Genomic DNA, 7,701 nt, shown 5'->3' with positions numbered 1-7,701 from the left:
TATACATATTTGTTCCCTATCTGCTTCAGCTATGTTAGTTTTTTTTCCTTAATCAGATTTCAAGCAAGTAATGTCATTCAATTTTTATATAAGCCCCACGGAGACTGGCACAGTGCTGGTCTTACAGTAGATAATCTATCAAAATGCTGATTGCATTCTCTTACAAATGGTAAAGATGTAATAAATATTTGTTAATATGGTTATAAAAATTATTTTAAGTTGATCAATTTTGTTAGAACCACCACCAGCTTCTTTCCTCTTAATTTTTATAAATTGCAACTTAATTTTTCCCCCAGGTTAATATGAGTACAAAAAATAAAGTATAATTTTATACTTAAAATTTTAAGCCAGGTAAATATATACAATGTAATAGCATTATAAAGAATTACTCTGATGTTACCTTTATGTTTATAAATCAGACAAAATTAATTTGAGTACATGGTTTATATGGGTTTAATCTCAGATATGAAAGACATTTTTTTCTCATACAACTTTTTATTGAAATACAATTCAAATGCTTAAAATTTAACCTTTTAAAGTATACAACTTAGTTTCTAGTTTAAAGAATACAACTCAGGTTTCTAGTATAGTCACAAAATTGTACAACCATCACCACTATCTAATTCCAGCACATTTTCATTACCCCCAAAAGAAACCCCGGATCTATTAGCAGTCAATCCTCATTCCCCCTTTCCAACCCCTGGCAAACATTAATTTATCTTTTATCTTTATGGATTTGGCTATTCTGGATATTTCATATAAATGGAATCATAAAATAGGTGGCCTCTTGTGTCTGACTTCTTTCATTTAACATGATGTTTTCAAGGTTCATCCATGTTGCATTATACATCAGAACTTCATTCCTTTATGTGGTCGAATAATATTCCATTGTATAGGTACCACATTTCGTTTACCTGATCATCATGTGATAGACATTTGGACTGTTTCCACCTTTTGGCTATCATGAATACTGCTCTATGAACATTCGTGTGTAAGCTTATGTTTCAGCAACTTTTTTTCAGTTCTTTTGGGCATATACTTAGGAATGGAATTGCTGAGTATAATAGCAATATTATGTTTACGTTTTTGAGGAATTATCAATTTGTTTCCAAAGCAGCTACACCACTGTACATTCCTATCAGCAATGTATTAAGTATAATTTTATACTTAAAATGAGGACATTTCTCTGTGTCCTCACCAATGCATATTTTCCGTGTTTTGGTTCTTTTCTTTTCTTTTTTTTTTAAAGATGTGAAATGGTATATCATTGTGACTTCGATTTGCATTTCCCTACTGACTAATGATGTTGAGCATTTTTTCATGTGCTTACTGGCCATATGTATCTTCTCTTTGGAGAAATGTCTCTTCAGATACTTTGTCTACTTTTTAATACTATGTCTTTTATTGTTGAGTTGTAAGAGTTCTTTGTATCTTCTGGATACACTATCAGATACATGATTTAAATTTTTTTCCCATTCTGTGGGTTGTCTTTTCATTTTCTTTTTTTGTTGTTGTTTGTTTCCACTGTCACTTTATTGCAAGATGGCAGAATTAATTACAAATTTAAACTATAACTTGGTCATCTTTAGTCAGGCACCAAATTTTATTGAAAGCAAACTGTTTATTCAGAAGTGATTATGAAACAATTTAAAATGCAGAGCAAGAAGGACAAGAAACATCTCACTGCTCAAATGATTTGTTTAAACTTTCTCACTATATGAAACTCAAGCTCTTCATATTTAGGTAGGATAAACTGTAACTTCAGTAGCCTGCAAGACAGATTTGGTCACATAGACTACTTTCCATTCAGTCAGTTAACTGTTTCTAGCTGTCTTAGTTGGGATAGATGCATTTACAGAACGGGCCGTGCTTGGGCCTTCTGTGCAAGCAACTTTTGGATTTGTAATGCGCTTGGCATCTCTTCCTGCTGTGCAGAGATGCTCTGCACCACACACTTCTCTGCCCAGCTTATCCTGTGCTCTTGTTCCTTCCGATGCATCATATTCTGCACAGAGATATGATAGTCCAGGTGATTTTTTACCTCCTTGTATGCTCTATGCAGCCGTCCCGGTAAGTAACCTTCAAGACCATAGCAATGTTATTCCTCTGGACATCAAAAAGGTAACGGCGCTTCTGAACCAGTGCCTGCTGTGACTTCTCCCAATCAATTGCATCCTGGATGTATTTGACAGAAGCCTGTTTTGCCCCTTCTGGTTGGGCAATTTTTTTGCTCATTGAGTTTATCAGCAAATTCCTCAATAGAAGCACCACCATATTTTTTAATTACATAGACAATCAGCTGTATTGTCGATACGGCAGAGGTGGTCTCTGGGGTAATCACATATGTTCCTTTGGATAAAAAATATAAGATAAGCCCAGTTCTGAGCACATAGGGTCCTGTTACACTGATTTTAGGATAAAGGAACTGGAAGAATTCCTCAGGGATCATCTCATGATGAACCTCTCCTCCACATTCAGGAGGTGATACAGGGGCAAGACTTGGCTGCCCAGTGTGAAAGATCCTCGTTGCCTGCAATACCCCTGGACAGAGGGCTGCGTTCCTCAGAGAGGGAGCCGCTGTGGTGGCAGCAGAAAGTACCACCTGGGACAACGTGGTCAGCAAGGGTACACTCGGTGGTCTTGGCGTCCTCGTGACCTAGATGGGAGAGTCTGTCAGGGGCAGGAGCAAGATGGCCACTCCTCATTTTCTTGATGTTGTCCTTTACGCTACTAAAGTTTTTATTCTTAGTGATATATATTTCAACTTCTGATGAAGTCCAATTTATCTATTTTTTCTTTCGTTGTTTCTGCTTCTGGTGACATAACTAAAAGTATTACTTAATACAAGACTACAAATCTTTACTCCTGTGTTTCCTTCTAAGAGTTTTATAGTTTTTACTCTTATATTTAGGCCTTTGATCCATTTTGGGTTAATTTTTGTATATGGTGCATACACTAACATTTTAAATGTCCCATGTGTAATCATATACATTATCTACTATCATTTATACAGAGGTAGTACAATTACTAACTTAAGTAATAGAAAATGACAATTTTCAAGTAATCAAGCTTATTAAATAAGCACTCACAGCAAATACAGTTACTCTTAACACAAAATCAGAAATTGTCCTGTCTTGAAGGTAATAAGTGAAAATATAATAACAAACTTCCTTTGTACATTACATTAAACTCAGCAACTTTTCATAGTATTTGTTTCATCTTTATCTGCAGATATCCTTCTGTAGTATTATGAGCAGGTGAGAGGTATTTTGACAAACCTATTATACACTATCTAATATTTTCAGAAATATAGCCAATTTTAAGTTGTTTTGTTCAAATAAAGTAGAAGGAGGAAGATTAGAGCTATTTTCTCATGCAATATTTGATAGTGGAAAGTTTATGTGAAGCAGAGCAATGTCAGTGCTGTCAAGTAGCAAAGTCATCTATTTATTAGACTTCCTGAATACCTTTCCTGAACAGACATTTCAACTTGAAAGCAGTTTAACAACAGTATAAACTGTACACCCAGAGAAATGGAACCGAGAGCAGCAGGATTCAAGAAGAGAACAAAGAAACAAAGATCAAGCAGGTTTGCCAAACAGTAGGTCTCTGTGTTTAAAACAACTGGAGAGCTTTGTTAGCAATTCCATTTTAGAAGTTTCCTGTAAACTAAAGATTAAAGTCCAAAGCACAAAGCTCATTTTAGAGATGAAGAAACTGTTAAATTATTGGGTTAAATGTATCACAGTTATAGAATCCTCCATAATTAGCATTGCTTATTTCTCAGTACTATAATTTATATTAATCCTCTATTAAATTCAAGTTCCTGAGGAAAAAAAATTGACAATAATAAAAAAGGGCATTTTCCTAAAGAAGATTTTGTTTAAAAAAATTAATGATCAGAATTAGAGCAGAGGGGTTTTACATGGAGATTGAGTAGAACCTACTTTTAGTTTTCAATAAAATTAGAAAGATTGGCTATAGGGCATTGGTGGCTCCTGAAATATAATTTACTTCATGTTTTCCAATGCCCTTTCAGTAACTATACCTTTCATCCTCAAAAGAAAATTTATTTCAGTAACTAGAGGTGAGCATTTTTAATTGGCACACATACAAAAATCACATGTAGCATTGTAGTTGTTTTTTGAGAACAGCGGTGTCCAGTTTTTTTTCACTCTCTAGTTGAATATTAAAAATGTTTTGTTTCCAGAAGATTTTTCCATTTAAAGTTGACACCAAGTGGGCAACGCTATGGAGGCAAGCCTGCCTTGCTCAGAACAATCATTCTGGGTTCTCTTGCATTATGAAAATTGGTGAGTGCATATATCCTTAGAGTCTCTGGAAATTCTTTTGGTGATGCTCACTTGTTTGTGACCTGGGAAAATACTATGGCTGTGCTTTTCAAGTTGGGGTACCAATGTAAGTTTTGTGGTGGCAGAGACTGTCTTGTTATTGCCATAGCCCTAATGTCTAGAATAGGGCTCAATAATTATTGAATAAAAGAGAAGAAGAAAAAGGAGGAGGAGAAGGAGGGAAAAGAGGAGGAGGAAGAAAGAAGTATGGACAAAAACAAAGTCTCTGTGCAACCCACAAAATACCAGCTTGCTCCCTCTCCCAGCTAATACTCCTCACTATTGCTTCTTTACCTTTAGAATTTAACCTCATTCTAGTCTGCCCCCCTGATGAATAAATATTGAGATATCCAGTCATAGATTGTCCTTGCATCCTGACAGCGCTCAATCCAGAGTGAGCCCTGCTTCCTTGAACCCTCCCACAAGTCACCTAACAACAGCCCACATCCTGTAATAGGTCCTTTCTAACACCCTCTTACTGAGACGCCCCCCTTGACCCCTATGGTGCACATTCTCCCTCACTGCAATGAGTAATAACCTCAACTTGTTCAACTGTAGGTGTGTTCTTGGTGGCTTTAGCTGGAGGGCATTGCCATTTTCAAATATATTACTTAATGCCAACTTCATAACAAAGGCATAACCTGTATTTACAGATAATCTTGAGGCTCCAAAAGGCTAACTTAAATCAGAACTATTGGCAGAAAGAGATAAACCTGGGATTTGAACATAGGCCCTTAGAATGCATCTCATTACCTTGATTGACTGAAGATGGGGAGAAAGACACAGAGAGAAAAATGCCCAAAAAGAAACAAAATGATTTTTTTCCCTTATCCTCTTTAACTGCCACTTTCATGGAGCAATATCTCCATCTTGTGATATTTTATAATGCAGGTTTTTAATTAAATAGATTTTTGCAACTATAGGCAATCCTTCAGATGCAACCAATATTTAAGAGAGTACATTTTCTTGTTATTTGTTCCTCAGGCAAAACAAAACTAGATCATTAAATTAAAAACCACAGCTATGGGAGATCCAAGACGGCAGAGTAGATAAACGCTGTGCTTGCCTCATCCCGTGAACACATCAAAATTACAACTGAATTATAGAATAATCAACCTGGAGAACCATCTGAAGTCTAGCTGAATAGAAGTTTTATACCTAAGGATACAAAGGAGAAGTGACGTAGAGACTAATAGGAGGGGTGGAGACACAAAACTGGCTGGCCCCAAACTACCATGTAGTGGTTGAAAATCAGGAGCGATATCTCAGCCACAAAGGACCGAGGGACCCCAGCCCCACACCAGCCTCCCCAGCCCAGAGTACTGGTGCTGGAAAGAAGAGCCCCATAATTTCTGGCTGTGAAAAACAGTGGGGATTCTGGCCATCAGGGTGGGAAGGAAGGCTGCAAAAAACCCAGACGTCCTCTTAAAGGGCCCACACAAGTACTCACCTTGGGCTCCAGCAAAGGGACGGTGATTTTGGGGGCGTCGGAGACATATGGGGAGAGACTGAGTTGTGTACCTTCAGGACAAGGACTGGAGGGACAGTCCACACTTTCCCTGTGTGGAGCTCTTCTCCTATGCAGCCAGCAGGCAGGCGCCATCATTCCTATGTTGAGCCCATCCTCACAGGCCACATCTGAATCTAATTGGTCTGGTGAGCTCTGCTGCTCCACCCTGCTGACTCACAGAGATCCCGCCCCACCCAACTTGTATACTGCAGGAGGCTTTATCAGCGGCTGAACCTTACAGGAGCCAGCAGGTGGCAGCAGGCCTCTGGTGTCCTGGCTTTTTGCAGAACTACCCCAGACTTGGCACTGGTTATCACTTTGTAGCTCCTACCAAGTAGTCCCCAGCTGGTCACAGGTCATGGTTGACCTGGGCCTGCACTGGAGCCCCAGAATGAACATACTTGGAGGTTGGTTTCAGACCACAGCAGAGCACTACACAATTAGCCCCACAAGAGGCACACACAAAGGGTGGTCTCAACAGGCACCAGTGCCTGCTCAGGCAAATCATGTTCTGTGGGGTAAGCCCCCCACACAATAGCCTATAAGCCGTGGACATGGCAAAACCCCACAGCCAGTCAGCCTGAGAGTCAATACCACCCACTGACGCCAACAGCAATCAAGGCTCAACTACAACACACACAGCCCACATAAAGAACATTCCTGGAGCACCTGGCTCAGGTGACCAGGGAGATGGTGCCACTGAGCCCCACGTGACACCTACTACATAAGGACATGTGGCAAGACTGGGAGACACAGCGGCACTACCCAATACATAGAAACAAACACAGAGAGGCAGACAAAATGAGGAAACAAAGAAATGCATCCCAAATGAAAGAACAGGAGAAAACTTCAGAAAAATAACTAAACAAAATAGAGGCAAGCAACCTACCAGATACAGAGTTCAAAACAATGGTTATAAGGATGCTCAAGGAACTTAGTGAGAACCTCAACAAAGAGATAGCAAGCATAAAAAAAGGACATAGAAACCATAATAGTAGAACCAGTCAGAAGTAAAGAATACAATAACTGATAGGAAGAATGCACTTAGAAGGAATCATCAGCAGACTAGATGAAGCAGAGAACAGAATCAGTGATTTGGAAGACAAGGTAGCAGAAAACACCCAATCAGAACAACAAAAAGAAAAAAGAGTCCAAAAATTCAGGATAGTTTAAGAGACCTCTGGGACAAATCAAGCATAACAACATTTGCATCATAGGGATACTGGAAGGAGAAGAGAGAAAGCAAGGGGTTGAGAATCTATTTGAAAAAATAATGACTGAAAACTTCCCTAACCTGGCGAAGAAAATAGAAATATAAACCCAGGCAGCACAGAGAATCCCAAATAAGATGAACCCAAACAGGCCCACACCAAGACGCATTATAATTAGAATGGCAAAGGTTAAAGGCAAAAGAGAGAATCCTAAAAGTAGCAAGAGAAAGGCAGTTAGTTACCTACAAGGGAGCTCCCATAAGACTGACAGCTGATTTCTCAACAGAAACTTTGCAGGCCAGAGGGGACTGGCATGAATTATTCAAAATGATGAAAAGCAAAAACTACAACCAAGATTACTCTACCCAACAAGGCTATCATTTAAAATCAAAGGACACATAAAGAGCTTCCCAGACAAGAAAAAGCTAAAGGAGTTCATCATCACCAAACAGTATTACAAGTCATCTTAGAGGGACTTCTTTAAGATGGGGAAGAAAAAAAAGACCAAAAATATGAATAATAAAATGGCAATAGCTATATATCAACAACTGGTTTCAATGTAAGTAGATTAAATGCTCCAATCGAAACCATACGGTGGCTGAATGGATAAGAAAACAAAACCCTTACA

At 38.6% G+C, this 7,701-nt stretch overlaps 1 pseudogene; it reads right to left on the bottom strand.

Moving 5' to 3' along the window:
* Nucleotides 1-471: 471 nt before the first annotated feature.
* Nucleotides 472-5,955, bottom strand: LOC109458364 (ATP synthase peripheral stalk subunit b, mitochondrial pseudogene; annotated as a pseudogene).
* Nucleotides 5,956-7,701: the final 1,746 nt, after the last annotated feature.

Source organism: Rhinolophus sinicus, chromosome 1 (genome assembly GCF_057876585.1).
Source record: "Rhinolophus sinicus isolate RSI-liver-muscle chromosome 1, RSI-T2T, whole genome shotgun sequence".
NCBI lineage: Eukaryota > Metazoa > Chordata > Mammalia > Chiroptera > Rhinolophidae > Rhinolophus > Rhinolophus sinicus.
Note: the sequence above shows the minus strand (reverse complement) of the source record. Positions and strands in the feature narration are given on the sequence as shown.